This window comes from Artemia sp. Qi Xiang Cuo, chromosome 4 (genome assembly GCF_049724085.1).
Source record: "Artemia sp. Qi Xiang Cuo chromosome 4, ASM4972408v1, whole genome shotgun sequence".
NCBI lineage: Eukaryota > Metazoa > Arthropoda > Branchiopoda > Anostraca > Artemiidae > Artemia > Artemia sp. Qi Xiang Cuo.
In genome coordinates, this window is record NC_142797.1 from 57,676,751 (window position 1) to 57,695,953 (window position 19,203).

Sequence of the window (19,203 nt, forward strand, 5' to 3'; positions counted from 1 at the left end):
GAGAAATGAATCGGATCCTTTTTAGAGTTAGAGACATATGAAGTGGGAATTTATCAAGATTCAATCAAACAAAGACGCTATTATCGGATCAAAAGTGGTATACTAGAGTCTGAAGTAGATGAATTAAGTTTTTACCAGAGTCTGAGAGAGATGAATCGGATTCTTTTTAGAGTTAGAGACATATGAAGTGAGAATTTATCAAGATTCAGTCAGACACAGACACTACTATCAGCTCAAAAGTGCTATACTAGAGTCTGAAATAGGTGAATTGGGTTTTTCACAAAGTCTGAGAGAGATGAAATCGAAATCCTTCTAGAGTTAGAAACATGAAATAGGAATTAATTAAAATTCAGTCAAACAAAGACACTACTATCAGCCCACAAGTAGTATACTAGAGTCTGAAATACATGAGTTAAGTTTGTACCATAGTATGAGAGAGATGAATCAGATTCTCCTTAGAGTTAGAACAATATGAAGTATCTCCAAGGCCCACTATCTTGCCAGCAGTTCAAAAAAAGTTAGAACAGTTAGAAAAGTCGTTCTTAAATTTGGAAGAAATTTTTGATAGAGTAATTAGTAATGAAAATGATTTTTCTTTTTTTAGTGAAAATAAATTTCCTCGAAGTAAATATATTCAGTTAATGAGTATGCCCCAGGAATGCTCTGAATCTCAGCTCAGTATAGTTCAGCTCAACTGCCAAGGATTATGTTCGTCACTGACAGATGTGATGATCATGTGCTGACAAATACGACCTGACGTTCTTGGACTGTGTGAAACATTCCTGTCGAGGCAGACTGACATCCTGGTAGATATCCCCGGGTATACATCGAATTTTGTAAACAGACAAGAGTCAGCACGAGGAGGATTGGCAATCTACACAAAAAGCGAATACCCAGTCTGTGTTAATGGCAAACTGACTCAAAATATAGAAGGTATTTTTGAGTCACTTTTTCTTGATATGTCCCTTCCTTCACAACAGAAGGTAGGCTAATCGTTGGAGAAATTTACCGATCACCGTCAGGTTCTGTTTCTTTGCTTATGTAATATTTATTGGAAACACTCCAAATGTTTGAATAACAGAATCATGATGTGGTCATCATGGGTGATTTCAACATCAACCTAGCCTATCCCCAAACTAATACCGCTAATGATCTACTCACTCTTATGTCTGGATCTAATCTTTACCCGTCGACAACTATCCCAACGAGAGTAACTGAGAGTACTCATTCACTAATAGACAATTTTTTTTCTACTCTACCTCCACTCTCGGCTTCAGTAATCCTCAGTGACATGTCGGACCACTTCCCCTTATGTACCGTTTTCGAAACATCAAACGCAACAAGGTAATTTTCAAAAACTAGAGATGATATTCCGGTTGTAGATCTGGGTGAAGAAAACTTACGTTTACTTAACGATGAATTAGAAAAAACGACCTGGGATAGCGTTATGGAGAAAAAAGATCTAATGAAGGATTTGAAAATTTTCACAGTACATTTACAACACTATATAAGGCATGTTGTTTTAAAGAAAAAATAAAGAAATGCGGAAGAAAAAAACACACCAATTTGGTGTGTTACAGAACCAAATTGTTCTGTAACACACCAAATTGCCCGTGGGTTACAGAAATTTTACTCAGGTGCATCAATAAAAAGAATAATCTTTGGGCGGAATACCGTAATCTACCAAATGTAGCTAGCCTGCGGAGTTATGAAATTTATAAGAAATGCCTACGGTCAGTTCTCAGAAAACCTAAATGGGATTACTTTAATCAAAGGCTAGCCGAAAGTGGGAAGGATGGAAGGAAAGTATGGAAGACAGTCAATTCAGTGTTACGACCGAATAACCAACAGCCTGAACTACCATCCAAAATTACGGTTGATGGAGAAACCTTGACTGAACCAGCACAAGTTGCAAAAGCTCTTTGTACCTTCTTCGCCAAAATTGGATAAAAAAAAAGGCTAACACAGCGCTACCCCCCAGAAAGTCCTACAGGGACTTTTTGGGCCCAGCGTGTGTCAAGTCGATGGCACTCATTCCTGTAACTTCGACGGATGTTTCTATTATTGTCAAAGGCTTGAGGGGAGCATCTGCCTCTGGATTCGACCGCGTCCATACTAAAGTATTGAAAGCAGTATTGCCGTCCGTAGTACAACCTTTAACACATTTGGTAAACCTCTCCTTGGAGACGGGCGTGTTTCCATCACTTCTCAAGAAGGCAAGAATAGTTCCCTTCCACAAATGTGGCCCTCAGGACGACCCGTCTAACTTCTGACCCATCTCTATTCTTTCGGTGTTTTCCAAAGTGTTTGAAAAACCTATGAAGAACCAATTTTACTCTTTTCTGGCAGCTAAGGGATTTCTTAACCAACGTCAATTTGGATTCCGACCCGGACATTCGACGGAAGATGCTCTGACATCACTAAGGCTCTTCATTAATAAAGCACTTGACCTGGGACTTGGGCCAGCTTCTATTTTGCTTGACATAAAAAAACCGTTCGACAGTATGGATCATGGGATTCTATTAGGTAAAATAGAGCACATTGGGGTTAGAGGAGAGGCTCTACGATGGTTCCGGTCTTACCTTAGTAGTCGACGTGTTTATATAGGAGAAGATCCGCTGAATGACACCGTTGTCAACTTCGGTGTGCCGCAAGGCTCAATCTTAGGCTCACTGTTATTCCTGGTTTATGTGAATGACCTAAGTCGCGTTCTTAACCCTAGCTCCAGGACTTCACGCTGCTGCAAGTTATGTTGCGACCCAGAAATTTCGAGCAACGATGATGAATCGGATGAACTTGTGGCGTTCGCGGATGACACTACAATGGTCTCCTGTGACACCGACATGTCAGCGCTCAAGAGTAAACTTGAGGTCATCTTAAAAGAAACTTACATTTGGATGGATGCCAATCGATTTGTAATAAATGTTGACAAATCTTGCGCTCTCTTCTTCTCAAGGATTGGACCTCTTCGCCCAGAGGTATCGGGAATAACGACTTCTCGAGGAACGATCAGACGACCGAAAACTGGCTATGCCAGGTACCTAGGTGTACTCCTTGACGAAAAGTTATCCTTTGTACATCACATCCACGCTGTGGAGCTGAAGCTGTCCCGTAATCTTGGGATAATCAGGAAACTGAAACACACATTCCCTCAAAAAAACCTTCGTCTACTTTATAATGGACTTATCAAGCCTCATCTACAGTATTGTACGTCAATTTGGCAGTCAACATTTATATCCCACCTGAAAAGGCTTGATTCAATCCACAAACATGCCCTGATAATAATCGGAAATATGGACGATTTTCTTTCCCGTGAATCACTTTATCATTTATCGTGCTCAGTTATCGTTTTCAAATTTTTATCCGGATTACTTCTATCAGCATTCCCCAGTCTATTCCAGTTGGTATCGGAACAGCATCCTAGGAACACGAGATCTGCCTCAAACGTTCTGGTGAGACGAACACCTACAGTACGGTCGGATTTTGCACCGGATTTGGCGTTCGAGAAAGTGTGGAACATGCTTCCACAAGAGCTGAGATGTAGGAGCTCCCTTGGGTCTCTTAAAAATAACTTGAAAAAATATCTTATTGAATATTCAATAAATAGTTTATTAATAATTGAGATTTTTTTAATTATTATCATTATTATCTCGGTTTGTTTTTTTTGTTTTATTTATTGATTATTTTTTGTAAGGTTAAGGTAGCTGTGCTTTTGGGGAGTAAGGGGGGGGAATCTCTTAGATAGTGAATTTTATGGTTGAGAGATGTGGTTGTGCTGAGGAGTAAGGTGAAAGTCGTAAAGCGAGACTAGGAAGAACTGTTATTTTTTTAAGGTACGCAAAGTGCGTTTTTTTGCATAGATAGGTGTATTTATGTTTATTCATTTACAATTTTTTTAATTAAACCAGAACTAATGTGAAATCTGAATCTGAATTTATCAAGATTCAGACAAAAACAGACACTACTATCGGCCCACAAGTGGCATACTAGAGTCTGCAATAGATGAATTAGGTTTTTACGAAAGGCTGAGAGAGATGAAACGGATTCCTTTTAGGGTTAGAGACATTTGTAGCGGGAATTTATCAAGATTCACTCAAACACAGACACTACTATCAGGCCGCAAGGGGTATACTCGAGTTTGAAATAGGTGAATTAGGTTTTTACCTAAGTCTGAAAGAGATGAATCGAATTCTTTTTAGAGTTAGAAACATATAAAGCGGGAATTTATCAAAATTCATCAAACACAGACGCTACTATCAGCTCAAAAGTGGTACGCTACACAGAAACCAACACTCACAGTCAAACACAGACACTACTATCAGTTCACAAGGGGTATACTAGAGTAGGAAATAGATGAATTAGGTTTTTACAAAAGTCAGAGAGAGATGAATTGAATTTTTTTGGAGTTGTAGACATATGAAGTGAGAATTTATCAAGATTCAGTCATACACAGACACGGCTATCAGATCACAAGTGGTAAACTAGAGTCTAAAATAGACGAATTAGGTTTTTACCAGAGTCTGAGATAGATAAATTAGGTTTTTACCAGAGTCTGAGAGATATGAATCGAATTCTTTTTTAGAGTTAGTGATAAATGAAGTGGGAATTTATCAATATTCGTCAAACACAAATACTACAATCAGATCACAAGTGGTTTACTGGAGTCCAAAATATGTGAATTAGGTTTCTACCAAAGTCTGAGAAAGATGAATCGAATTCTTATTAGAGCTCGAGACATTTGAAGTGGGAATTATCAATATTCAATCAAACACAAACTCTACTATCAGATCACAAGTGTCATACTAGAGTACGCAATATGCGAATTAGATTTTTACCAAACTTCGAGAGGGATTCATCGTTTTTTTAGAGTTACGGACATATAAATTGAGAATTTATAAAGATTCAGTCAAACACAGAAGCTACTATCAGCTCTCAACTGGTATACTAGCGTCTGAAGTACGTGAGCTATGTCTTTACCTTGGTCTGAGAGATGAACTGAATTCTTTATAGAATAAGAGACATATAAAGTGGGAATTTATACAGATTCAGTCAAACACAGACACTACTATCAGCTCACTTAGCGTGGCGTGCTGCGCTAAGTGAATCCAAATAAACTTAAATTGAATGAAGTTATTTGAAAAAAAGGTTCAGTTGTATGTAGGCTGTAGGCATCCGCGGTGCAGGTAAAAATCAATGGTGCTGCAATCAGTTGAGGTTTTCTCACTTCATATGTCTCTAACTCTAAACAGAATTTGAATCATCTCTTATAGATTATAGTAAAATCTAATTCACCGATTTCAGACTCTAGTATACAACTTGTGAGCTGATAGTAGTGTCTGTGTTTGATTGAATTTTGATAAATTCCCACTTCATATGTCTCTACCTCCAAAAATAGTTCGATTCATCTCTCTCAGACTTTAGTAAAACCTAATTAACCTATTTCAGACTCTAGTATACAACTTGTGAGCTGATTGTAGTGTCTTTGTTTGACTGAATCTTGACAAATTCCCACTTCATATGTCTCTAACTCTAAACAGAATTCGATTCATCTCTCTCAGACTTTGAAAAAAAAACTAATTCATCCATTTCAGACTCTAGTGTACCGCTCGTGAACTGATAATAGTGTCTTTGTTTGACTGAATTTTCTGAAATTCCCACTTAATATGTCTCTAACTCTAAAAAGACTTCGAATCATCTCTTACAGAATTTAGTAATACCTAATTCACCTTTTTTAGACTCTAGAATACGACTTGTGAGCTGATAGTACTGTCTGTGTTTGATTGAATTTTGATAATTTTCTACTTCATACGTCTCTACCTCTAAAACAAATTCAATTCATCTCTCTCAGACTTTGGTAAAACCTAATCTACCTATTTCAGACTCTAGTATACAACTTGTGAGATGATAGTAGTGTCTGTGTTTGACTAAATCTTGATAAATTCCCACTCTAAAAGGATTTCAGTTTCATCTTTCTTAGACTTCGGTAAAAACCTAAGTCCCCTATTTTAGATTCTAGTATACAACTTTTGAGCTGATACTAGTGTCTGTGTTTAAAAGAAAATTGATAAATTCCCACTTCATATGCTTCCCACTCTAAAAAGAGGTCGATTCATCTCTCTCAGACTTCGGTAAAAACCTAGCTCATCTATTTCAGACTCTAGTATACAATTTTTGAGCTGATAGTATTGTCTGTGTTTGTCTGAATATTGATAAATTCTCACTTCATATGTATTTAACTCTAAAAAAGAATCTGATTCATGTCTCTCATACTATTGTAAAATCCTAATTCATCTATTTCAGGCTTTAGTATATCACTTGTGAGCTGATACTAGTGTCTGTGTTTGACAGAAGTTTAATAAATTCTCACTTCATATGTCTCTAACTCTAAAAATTATCTGATTCATGTCTATAAGACTATGGTGAAAACCTAACTCACCTATTTAACACTCTGGTGTACCACTTGTGATCTGATAGTAGTGTCTGTCTTTGACTGACTTTTGATAAATTCCCGCTTCATTTGTCTTTAACTCCTAAAAGAAATCGATTCATCTCTTTCAAACTTTGGTAAGTACCTAATTCATCTATTCCAGACTCTAGTTTACAAATTTTGATCTGTTAGTAGTATTTGTGTGTGGTTTAATCTTTATAAATTCCCACTTCATATGTCTTTAACTCTAAACAGAATTCAATTCATATTTCTCAGACTCTGCTAAAATCCTAATTCATCTATTTCAGACTCTAGTATACCACGTGTGATCTGATAGTAGTGTCTGTGTTTGACTAAATCGTGATAAATTCCCACTTCATATGTCTCTAACTCTAAACAGAATTCGATTCATCTCTCTCAGACTTTAGCAGAAACCTGATACATCTATTTCAGACCCTTTTATACCACTTGTGGTCTGATAGTAATGTTTGTGTATGATTGAATCTTGATACATTCCCATGTCATATGTCTCTAACTCTAAAAGGAATTCGATTCATCTCTCCTCGACTATGGTAAAAACCTAATTCATCTATTTCAGACTGTAACATACCACTTGTGAGCTGATAGTAGTGTCTGTGTTCGATTGAATCCTGATAAATTCCCAGTACAATGTCTCTAACTCTAAAAGGAATTTAATTTCATCTCTCTTAGTCTTTGGTAAAAGCCTAATTCACCTATTTCATATTCTAGTATACCCCTTGCGATCTGATATAGTGTCTGTGTTTGATGAATCTTGATAAATTCGCACTTCATATGTCTCTATCTCTAAAAAGAATTCAATTCATCTCTTTCAGACTTTGCTAAGAATATAATTCCCCTATTACAGACTCTAGTATACCACTTGTGGGCTGATAGTAGTGTCCGTGTTTGACTGAATCTTGATAAATCCTCACTTCAAATGTCTCTAACTCTATAAAAAATTCAATTCATCTCTCTTTATCTCATCCAATGGTAAAAACCAAATTCACCTATTTCAGACTATACTATACCACTTGTGAGTTGATAGTAGCGTCTATGTTTGACTGAATCTTGATAAATTTACACTTCATATTTTTCTAACTCTAAAAAAAATCGGTTTCACCTCTCCCAGACTTTTGTAAAAGCCTAGTTCATCTATTTCAGACTCCAGTTTACCAATCGTGAGCTTATAGTAGCGGTTGTGTTTGACTGAATCTTTATAAATTCCCACTTTATATGTCTGTAACTCTAAAAAGAATCCGATTCGTCTCTCTTAGACTTTTGTCGAGTAACTTGTCGTTCATTTACCATAGAAAATCACGGGTCTTACGTTCGATTCCTAAATCAAACATATATATCATAAAAGTCAATGGAAAACTGCTTATAAGGTAAAAACAAATTCATTTAATGACCTCTTGTATTCGTGCCGATGTTTCAGAAAGAATATCTAGCATGTATATCCAAGAATTTTCTCTGATAGATAAAGCTCACTTCATCTAATGAAAATAACCTGAACGGGCATTCTTTTATATACAAAACATTTGGCTGAAATGAAACAATGGGCCCGCCTGTATTCATGGCGATATTACAGAAAGAATATCTGGCAATTCCAAAAATTTTCTTTATCAAGCGGAAGTTCGATAACGCCATATGTATAGGGCTCTTGTTGTATTAATTGAATGAATTCGTTGACAATATATTGTTTCCGGAAAAAATTTTAGGTCTCATTGAGGGACTAGGAACTCCAATAGCACATTGGTTTGTGGGCCCACTTGGAGTAATAGGATATGAGACTACTTAAAGTAACTCCCTATGAGCCCACTTGTATTCACTGTATTGTTTCACCGAGAATATGAATGATTACGCAATATCAGATAAGGTATTATTCTTGAAATTCACGAAATTCTCGGAAATCGATATGCAAAAAGGATAGGGCCCCGGTAATACGTATTAATACAATACTACTGTTGAATATGTGCTTTTCCAGTAAAGATCAAGTAGAGCGACTTCTTGCTATCTTGGAAAATAGGTGGGTTTGGTAAATTCTTGGTTTTACTTAGTATCAGTTTAAAAATTAAACCATTTTTTGAGGCACTGTTTTTGTTTTTTGCATTTGGAATATAAAGACAGCAAAGGCTATACTTGCTATGGTTGTTTTCAGCAATAACTTGCATGCCCATCAATTCAAGGATATGATACAATTTCCCGGGTATATGCTATCTCTGAGTCACTTACAATAAAGAAAATCCAGATGGAAGACAGAAATGTTAAGTTTGTTCATATTCACCTAAATCCAGCCTTTTCCTAAGACAAACTTACACAGGATGGAGAAGTAGCAATGATGTGTTTTAATAAGCTGCTTGGTCTTCTATCGACGACAGGATAACCAGGAAATGTAAATTTTTTGAAAAGGTTAACACGCGTTTAATACTTCTTTAGTCACATTCTTACCAAAAACTTGGAATCTTGGAATGTCCATTAAGTACGAGTTATCCTACAATTCCAGTTGTAGAGGGACCTGAATACTGTAATTCATCGCGCAAAGTTCGTTCGAAGACAACACGAGGGAAAGGACCAGCCAATAAATGACGAATAGCCGACAAAGCTTACATCTCTTCTAGTAACTGCAGGGCAAGATGCTTGAACCTTTAATGTTCGTGAAAGGAAAAAGGACTAAAATATACCTTTTTATACGACATATGCAAAGGCATGAGCTTCATAAGCAGGCTTGCCACCAGCTTGAGAAACAATCCAGGGCAAGCAACCGTATTGTCAAAGGGAACGAAAATTTGCCACTTGCGACGCTTCGCTCTCGGTGTTTTCTTTTGACGTATATATCCTCGTTATGTACAATACTTTTGTGACCGAAACGATGATTATTTTCCCTCCCCAATGATGCAAGATATTGTGTCCTGTGAGATGCCAAATGCTTGGAATAATTCAGCGGATTTAGCGTCGTCATCGTTATGGAATTTCACTCTTTTAACAAATTAGTGTCCCTCTCTAGAGGGACAAATTTAGTGTCCCTCTCTAGAGGGACACTAAAAGTGTCCTTTTTTGGCTGATTTAGACACTTTTGTCCCTAAAAGTTTTGGCAACCCTGGCTCAGGCACAAACCCAAACACAGAGACCGCACACACACAGAGAGGGTCATTGGGATGGAATCAAAGTAATTGTTACTATACTTCAAGCACAGTTTATATAATTATCCAGTAAGTTTACCGCAGATGATTTATGGCTCTTCATTCTCGGTGCGAACAAAAAGCTCCTCCCACTTATTTGTGCACTTATTGTCCACTTATTGGTGAGCAGGCTAAGTGGTTTTGTCAGTACTTGTTCCGTAGGTGATTATTCTTTGTCTACCCGTGAAAAGATCTAATGCCGCTTAGGTTTATACGTTCTCTGGAGCACTCGCACCTACTACTACTACTACTAACAACTCATCGCAGCACCAAGCCGCCTGAGGCCAACACAGCTACGCACGCTCCTCCTCCACCCCAATCTATTCAAAGCCTCCCTTTTTACACCCGCCCACGAAGTTTGTCCGGGTTTTTATAATGGGTGAGATATGGAAAGATCATACTGCTAATTATATAAACTGTGACTTCAAGAAAGGAAAAGCTTATTAATGTGCGTTTGCTTTAAGCAATACAACCTTAGTTCAAATATCTTAAAAGGCAATCGGTAAACAAACACTTACAGTTATCCATTAGCAGCATTTGAAGCACCCATAAATGCTTTCTGTATAGAACTATAAAACTTTAGCGTAAATACCAGAGGGTTTCGAAAGTTGGAAGAAAGAAGTTACGAAAGGTTTGTTTTAATTCTTAGTCTCGCTCTTAACTTTCATTAAAATAATAAAAAATTACTTAATAGCATCACAGAACCAACTAACAATAATATAACAAAGAGGATTGAAAAGAAATAAATTTTCTGTTGAGAATTAACCTCATTGGACTTATCGACCCTTTACGGCATCCTTTTCCGGTGCCGTTAAAGGTAAAACACTTATCGACATCTAGTTGATCTACTCAGTAGGTTTATACATCTAATATAATCCCTATGCGATTTGCATGACTGAAGCACCATTTCTGACTAGTATTTTGACAGATATTGAGTATGTTAATTTTTAAAAATAGATTCCTAGACCCTATCATATTTAGAGTACCTGTATCTTTATAAATTGTCACATATGCAAAAACACATTTTTTTTTGTTTCTATGGCTACCCTAACTAGTTTGTAAAGCCTTCATCATTAATTGTTGCTTCCTTGAACAATACGCTACAAAATACCCAGAGGGTATAAATAAATAATCTTCCAAAGTAGAATGCTATACACCCCACTTCCACTATTGCCACAAGTATTATCTTTCTCAGAATTTAGAAAGCTACCTATGTTGTGAAGTGTATTTTATGGTATTTGGGTGATGTTGTTGTAGATGCCTTTATTTCTCCCTTTATAGGGGAGGTAAACTCTGGCCCTAAGGTAATTAAACTTTGGTAGCGTGCCTTAGGCTATGGCCGATCTAATGAGGCGGACCGACTGGGTATGTTCGAGGGGCTAAAGGTAGATCGTAGAGAGGTTGTCTAAAATACAATAATTTTATTCAATTAACATATAATAATTCCAGATATAGATATTCTACTGGGATTGGCTGTCCCAATTAGACCACAACTCTCAGAAACTACAATAATATATAATAAGATACTTAGACACTTACAATGATAAGACAAGATTCCAAGGTATTTCTAAAAACAACGGACCAGAGGTCAGTCCGGCATAAAGTTAGTATCAATTTAAATTTAGTTATTAACAGTCCGCTCCTTCCCCTAAAATGTATCTTTTATATATTCGCATCAACCACATCTTCCTTTAACCAACCGACGCAAATAGCTAGGAAGTGGTATTTCTCAATTTCCCGTTAAGCAGAAACTTGGCAGGATATATTCCTTATCTTAATAAAAAGTGGTATTTCTAAACTTTGTATTTGCGTCTTATATATTGTTACTAAATTAATAATTAACTAAATTAGAAAGCTTCACCACAATACTACCCATTTAAAGAAGAATTGTCCCAATTCTCAATATTTTACTTTTAAAGCAACTTAATTTTATTTTCAGCTGTTTGGTTACCATTTCTGGGTAATTACGTGAATCTACCCTCAATGTGATTCCTTAGGGTCTTGCTTCTGGTCCAATATAGGCCAAGTTCTTTTTTTGTCAAAGAATTTCAATTTGAAATTCATCCTTGTATCTCGTTTTTTCTGTCTCTAGGACTGATAAATACTCTTTTACCCTTCTTCTTTTGCATCTTCTGTTTTAACTTTACCCCAAGCGGCCTTAGCTTTACATTAGTGGTTTTACCTAAATAAGTTTTAAAGTTATATTAGAAAAGTTTATGAATTTTTTGAGTTTAAATTTAATTCCCATTAATAATTTAATTTATCTGTGTGATGTGGTTGATATACCGTTTATTTTTCGTTTTAGAAATGCCTTGGGTAAATTACACATAACATTTTTGATTTTTTTAAATTTTCACATATTTTTCCACACAAAGCATTTTCACATATTTAAATAATATAAGCCATTTGAGCTATGTAGCACATTCTCTAGGCCTAAATTAAATTCTGATTTTATCTCACTTTCTGATGAACGTGTAGTAAAGTCTGTAATACTGATACAGTTTCCAAAATATCAGTTGATCAAGTATGGTTTGGTTTCTGATGGTATGAGATGATAGTATCAGGATACATTTGAAGTGGCTTCAAAATTTTGTACTTTCTCCCAAAATGTGTCAAAATATGATTGAAAAAAATGGATCCGAAAGAATGTTACGAAAAATTTGATTTCAAAAAAAAAAATAAGGCTATATCTAAAATAAATATTCACATTAGTATACACATAAAGCATAATTTGTTACCTATATATAGTAAAAATAAACACTAAAAATTTATATATTTCACTGCATTCTTCTTTTTTTTAAACGAAAATTAATTACTTTTAATTACTTTCTCCTCTGTTTACTCTTAATATAGAACTATTAATCACTTAACAGATTGTTTCACAATAAAATATTTATACGTTGACTCGAAGTCCAACATTTACATATAACATTAAATCACTAGTTAAAACTTAAAGTTAATAAAAACATAATATATATATAAGCATTGTGTAATAACGTACACTAGTATGTTAAGTAACAAATAACTTTTACCTAAAAATATATTTGGTTAAAGTTTTAGAAGTTACTTTAAAGCATTAAGCATTTTTTTTTTAAGTTGATTTTTCGCAAAGCAACACTAAAAAGTGGTAGAACTCTTTTTTTTCATCAGGAAACACTCGATTTGCTAATTTATTTACAGTAACAAGTATTATTGCTGACACAGTAATAAAATCGCCTCATTATCAATCATAGATTTCTCTTTTACTTTCATATTTATAAAATCATAGTGCCAACCGAATTGTCTGCGGTTTTAGATAACCATTATTTTTTTTTGGTAAAAAAGGTCTTTTTTAAGCCTATATTTATATGTTTTATTCAATAACTTTTACAAGTTTTTATTCTAATGGCCCTTCTATGGTCAAATTTATTATCTCATTATTTTTGAGAGGTTTTGGGGAGGGGGGGTGTCTAATTTTGCAACCAGGATTTTCTTTTTGACATTATGCCATTTTTTCTGTCCAAAAGTTTTAGAAAAGTACTGTATTTTTTTCCATATGATTTTTATAACATTTTTAATCATTATTTAACCCCCATTTGCTAGTTTTAATTTATTCCTAAGAACGTACGTTTTTACGATATTCAGGTTTCCGCAAAATTGTGTGGTTTTCATCGCACGCACATATTCCTTATCTGTGGTATTTCACCAAAAATTAGTGCCTATTTAATGCCAAAAATTGTTTAGAGATAGGGGTTATGTGGTTTCCCTATAATATTTTATATTATTCGTGTCTGGTATTATCCTCAGTTTAATTTGCGCCTTATTTTTATACAGTCACTGAGTGCAATTTATCCCTTTCGTGATATTTTTACTATTATCCTGTTCTACAAGTTTATGGGTTTAGTGCCAGTGTAAAATCTTTCCTCTTGCTATTTATTTTAGCAAGAAGGATTTTACACGAACACTCAGCCCAAACCTTCTCCAGTTTGACCGATATTTCTAATATCAATTTGATTAGCTTGTTGGATCCCCAAAATGACAAGAAGTTTAGCAGTTTCGTTTTTAAATGCAAATTATCCTGTCATTGGTGTCTTTCACCTGCAATATCCTCGCCCTGGTTATTTCTGATAATGGTGCCTCGTGAATTTATTTAATATGTGAAATTTATTTTTCCCGATAAAACTTTGTTTTACACTGTGCTATACTTTTTAAATTGTGACCCATTTTATCTACGGCTTCTTGTTTATATATATTGTCCTTTTTGGTAAGTTTTTAATTTATTATATCTTCTACTATTTATAGCAAGATTACAGCTAGTTTGTGCATTTAGTGGTCAACTAATGTAAACTCTTGCTGCCTTTGCCATTATAATTATTTTTAAATTTCTTAAAAACATTTTTTTCAAATTCGACTGATAGTGTCACCTCAGAGATTGAAAGGTCAATACATGCTTTGCATGTATTTAAAAACGAGAGACCAGCAGTGATTGAGCTCACTCCAGATTTGCTAGCTTCCAATGACCCTATTTCAGTAAACTAACCTCCTTCGTTTTTTTTTTTAATTATCCTCCCAAAATATATTTTTTTTCAATATACATATCAAAAGAATTGCCTTTTAATGCTGATTCTAAATATGTATAATCTAATTAGTTTCATAGCACCTATTTATAAGTTACGTGGCCTTACTTAATTTCTTTTATGGAACGTAGCCTAAATCGTTTTGACAAGTCTTGTCATTACACCGTTCGCGAAGTTTTATCTCGTATTGGAAACAAAATTTTTGCAGGAAGCTATGATGTCACTTTAGATCGTAGCTAATTTCTTTTCTACGTGACGGTAATAATTTTTACTGGCGATATATATTTGAATGAAAACTTTGATGTTATTTACATACCGATTAAAAAGAAAATATAGATATTTCTTTAAAGGCTTATTACTCGTTTTATTTTTATTTATAATTTTTTTTCCGTTACAATTGTTTTATTCAAATATAAATCTGCTGGGGGCTACGCTTGTTCTGCCTTTCTCCGTTTCCTGGTCCGAGTTTTGGATCCCAAATTTTGATTTTCTTCTCTATAATATTTGCAAGTTTTTCCGTGGTCTCTATAGTGTGGTTTACAAGGCTCTGAACTCGAGTGCGATTTTGTTGCCTTGTCAAATATCTTTAATCTTTGTTTCTCCTGATGTTTGGCCTTTTTCATAAGTGATTTAGCTACTTGTGCTGCTGACGAAGGAATATGTTGCTGTCCCTCTGGTTTTTTAACTTTTCTCCATAATTTCTCTCTTAAAGAGGGTTTTCTTGAAGATGGCCCAGGTTTATTGATATCGGTTTCTGTAGAAGAATTATCAGTCTCACGTTCTGTTAGCTCGCGTCTGGTAGATGGCGTTTGTTCCAAAAGCCATTTTTGCGTTAAGACTTTAGGTGAGTCTAATGTATAAAGATCAGATAATTCATTGTTTCCTTCCAATTTGTCTTCCTCTGTGGATTTTACCCTTTTTTTATCACATTTTAAACCCTTATGTTGTGTTTGGTTTTCTTCCTCGCTAGTATCCGATGAGCATCGAATAATTCCCTTTTTCTCTTGTTTGTTGTGTAGAGTTTGTAGCCAAGACTGGGCTAAATACTCTTTCCACTCCTCCCAACTGTTGTGGTCATTAAAAGGGTCATAAAATTCATATGGTCTTCTGATATGTACTGGTGAAATCGTGTCCTCTATCTCTTCGTCTGAAAGAATTGGTTCTGTTTTCCACGGTTTTGAAAAATATCCCTTTTTCATTCTATTATGGTGTACTACTTCTTCCTTTTCCTTATACTGATGCTTTAGAACATATGTTAAGTTATTTGGTAAAATTTTTATAATAAAATTTTTGTACACATAAACCAAGTCTCCTAAACAGTAACTTGTTTTATTTTTGCTTGTTCGGTCATATTTTTCTTTTTGATCTATTTTCGTATCTTCCAGATTGTCTTTAATTTGTTCCATAGTTTTTTTCATTCGCATCACCATTTCTTGCTTATATTGGTCTAGGTTGTAATATATTCTATTATTTTGTATTTCATCTAAACAAATTCTGGGATCTCTTATATGTTGCACAAAAATGGTGTTTCTTTTAAAGAACGTGAAAAAGCCGTATTTATTGCAAAGACTACAAATGGTAAATGTTCATCCCAATTTTCATTTTCCTCTCTTGCATATATTCCCAGCATGTAAGCTAATTCCCTATGCTTACGTTCAACCTTCCCATTAGCTGCGGCCATATAAGACGAGGTAAACCATCGTTTAACATCCAGATATTATGTAATTTCGTCTAATATTTGGCTCTAAGACATGGCCCATTGTCGCTAAGTAAAACTCTAGGAAAGATTCCGTGTTCCAGAAATAGGAGATTGACCAAAACTTTCGCAATGGTTTTTGTCTTTTCATCTTTAATTGGAAAAGCGTATAAGTATGAGTTGAAATGGTCAACTACGGTTAGTACACACCTGTTTCCTTTCCTGGAAACTGGTAAACTTCCTCTTGTTCCCAAAATGTCTATTGAAATTAATTCTCCTACCCCTGAAGGGGTGGGGAATACACCTAAGTCGGCCCTAGGGGTCCTTGGTGGCGACTTTTGTTTGGCACACTCTTGGCAGCTTTGTATGAAAGCTTTTACTTTTGAGTACATTTTTGGAAAATAAAAATTTCCTTTTAGCCTCCCCATAGTTTTTGCTTCTCCTATGTGACAGCCAATCTTTGCATGTGCCATCTGTAAAATTTCTCCTTCCAAATATTTTGCAATTACTGGCATAATTTTTAACTCAATTTTTCTATATTCTTGCGATGGTCTATGATATCTTACCAAAAGATTTTTACTTTCGTCCAGATCAAAATTATCTAAGTCCTTTAAAAATTGTTAAAATTGCTCTGGCAGTTCCGTTCCTTTTGATAGAAAGGATTTCATCGCTAAACAAAAATCATCTTTATCTTGATGATTCGAAATATTTTCATTAGACATTATTTCTAGCCCTCCCAGTTCGTTCTGGATGGTTGTTATCAAATTTCCTTCCGATCTGGATTTCGTGGCAAATAGTCTGGTAAAATGTTTGTACAGCCCTTTATATATATTGGGGTATATGAATATGCTTGTACACGCAGTATCCACCGTTTCAGCCGGGCTGAAGTATTTTGCATCGTATGTAGCCAAATAAATGATTTTTGGTCTACGCGTAAAATGAATTTTTTTTCAAGTAAAAATTGCCGAAAATATTCTGTAAAAACTACAACTTCCAAACATTCCCTTTCAACTGTCAAATATTTTCTTTCTGCCTCCGACAGTGACCTGCTGGCGTATTGGACTATTGATTCTTCTCCTTCAAAATTTATGTTCAATAATATGGCTCCTATACCGTAATCCTAAGCATCTGTTAGCAAACAGAAGTCTTGCGACAAACCTGGTAATTAAAGTATTGGTGCCAGTAATAATTGCCTTTTTATTTCATGTAGCGCTTGTTTTGCGTCCGCTGGACATTCGAATTTACCTGATTTTTTCAAAAGGTTTGTCAAAGGTTGCGCTATTGTTGCGTAATTTTTAATGTATCGTCTGAAATAGCCTAACAAACCAAAAACTGATCTGCAGCTTTTTTTATCTTTAGGAGGCTGTAAATTTTCTATGACTGTAAATTTCTCTGGATTTGGTGAAAGAGTACCTTGGTTTATCAGGTGTCCAAGAAAAACTAATTTTGGTACTACTATTTTGAACTTTTCTGGTGTTAATTTTAAGCCTGCTTTTTCAAACTTTTCCAGTATTTTTATAAGTCCGACCAAGTGGTTTTCCAGGTTTTCATTAAACAAACTTACTAGATTTAAATGAGTCAAGGTGTTTTTTTTCCTTCCTGATTTGTTTTATTTTAACAGTAAATTCAATAATTAGCTAAAGAATATTGGAATAAATGGTAGGACAAAGGGCAAACGTTCAAATGTGTACTTTCTTCTATTATCTACGATTACTGTTGATTTATGCTTTGTCTTTGCATCTAAAGCGATTTGCCAATATCCTGCTATTGAGTCAAAACTAGTGTAATATTTTGTACCTCCCAGCGAATCTAAAATTGTATCAATACTTGGTAACTTCATTACGTCCTTAACCGTGACGGCATTTAGTGCTCTAAAATCTATACATAATCTCCAGGTGTTATCTTTTTTCCTGACTATTATTTGTGGAAAACACGATTCGCTAACACTTTCATTAATTATTCCCTGATCTTCCATTTCTTTTATTTTGCTTTCTAGCTATGGTTTCAAATGATAAGGTGTTTTATACGGTGACTTTTTGATTGGAGGGCCCTCTGTTGATATCTTGTGCGTGATTAAGTGAGTTAATCCGTAATCCGCTTTTTGTATTGCAAAAGTCCATTTAAAATCCCAAAGAATATTTTCCACCCTAATTTTTACGTTTTCCGGTAAGTGTTTTAAATCAAATTGTTGCAAAAAATCCGTTTTCGACATTCCATACTTTTCTTGTGGTTGCAGTTTTAATGAGGATAAATGTTCGTGGCTAGTGAAGTTTACGCTTAATTCTGGACTGTTTATATATTTTATTTCCGAATTTGAAATCTTTTCTACTGATCCAAGTTATATCTGGTTCAGTTTTACTTTATTATTACTTAGATTTGATAGTTTTAAGTATGTTATACCATTTTCTATTTTTATAACTTGATTTTCTATGAAAATCATGGAGTATTCTTTAATAGTTTATCCTCTTATCAGTATGTTCATGGTTTTAACCTTTCCTTCTTTCATGTTTAATGTCGCTAGAACTTGAGCTGTCGTTCCCCCTTCTATGGTGATTTTTCCGCTTATTTTTAGGTTATAATTCGAATCGTCACTTTTGTTATCTGTTGTTACCCAAATTTGCCTATTATTTTCTTTTGTCTGGTTTATGGTTATGGTATCAGATATGGGTTCCCATACGATCCCATATTTTCTGATGGCATCTACTCCTAGAAAACAAGGAAATGGTAGCTGCTTGCATATTATTGCTGTTACTATTATTTCTTTATCCCCTGTGTTAAATTTCAATGGACATTCTCCCAAAATTGTCAGCCTGTGCCCTGTCACTGATGTCAGGATATTCTGGCATCTGCATACGCGATTTTTGACACTAGGAGGAAACCTGTTAAAAAATTCCTCTTGAATTAATGATTTAGATGCACCTGTATCTAGTAAACATGGTAAATTTCGAAAACAGTCAATTTTAAAACAAAGCAGAATCGGTAGACTATTATTATTTGCATTTGTATCACAACATTCTAAACTACGAGTATATTGGGGTCTTTGTAAGGAAACCGCTCTGTCGACCCTTACAGGCTGGTTTCTCCGTTTAAATGCCCACTGTTTGGCCAATAGTTTCTGGGATTATCCCAGTTTTCTTCAGCGTTGCTACTTTGACCCTGGGTATTGTTAACCGTTTGCCTCCTAGGCCTAAATTCAGGAATATTATTAGGTGTTTGCCAAGTATTATTTGTTCCCTGCCTTCCTAAATTTCTGCCCCCTGCGTTCTGAACTGGTGTTTTGTCTTGTACCTCTGGCCTTCTTTGGGTATTTTCTGCCAGCAATCT

At 35.0% G+C, this 19,203-nt stretch overlaps 1 protein-coding gene across 1 annotated transcript in view; it reads left to right on the forward strand.

The window, feature by feature from the left end:
- Positions 1–19,203, forward strand: part of LOC148953274 (potassium voltage-gated channel subfamily KQT member 1-like) — a 271,309-nt gene that overhangs the window by 107,318 nt on the left and 144,788 nt on the right. The window lies entirely within an intron of this gene.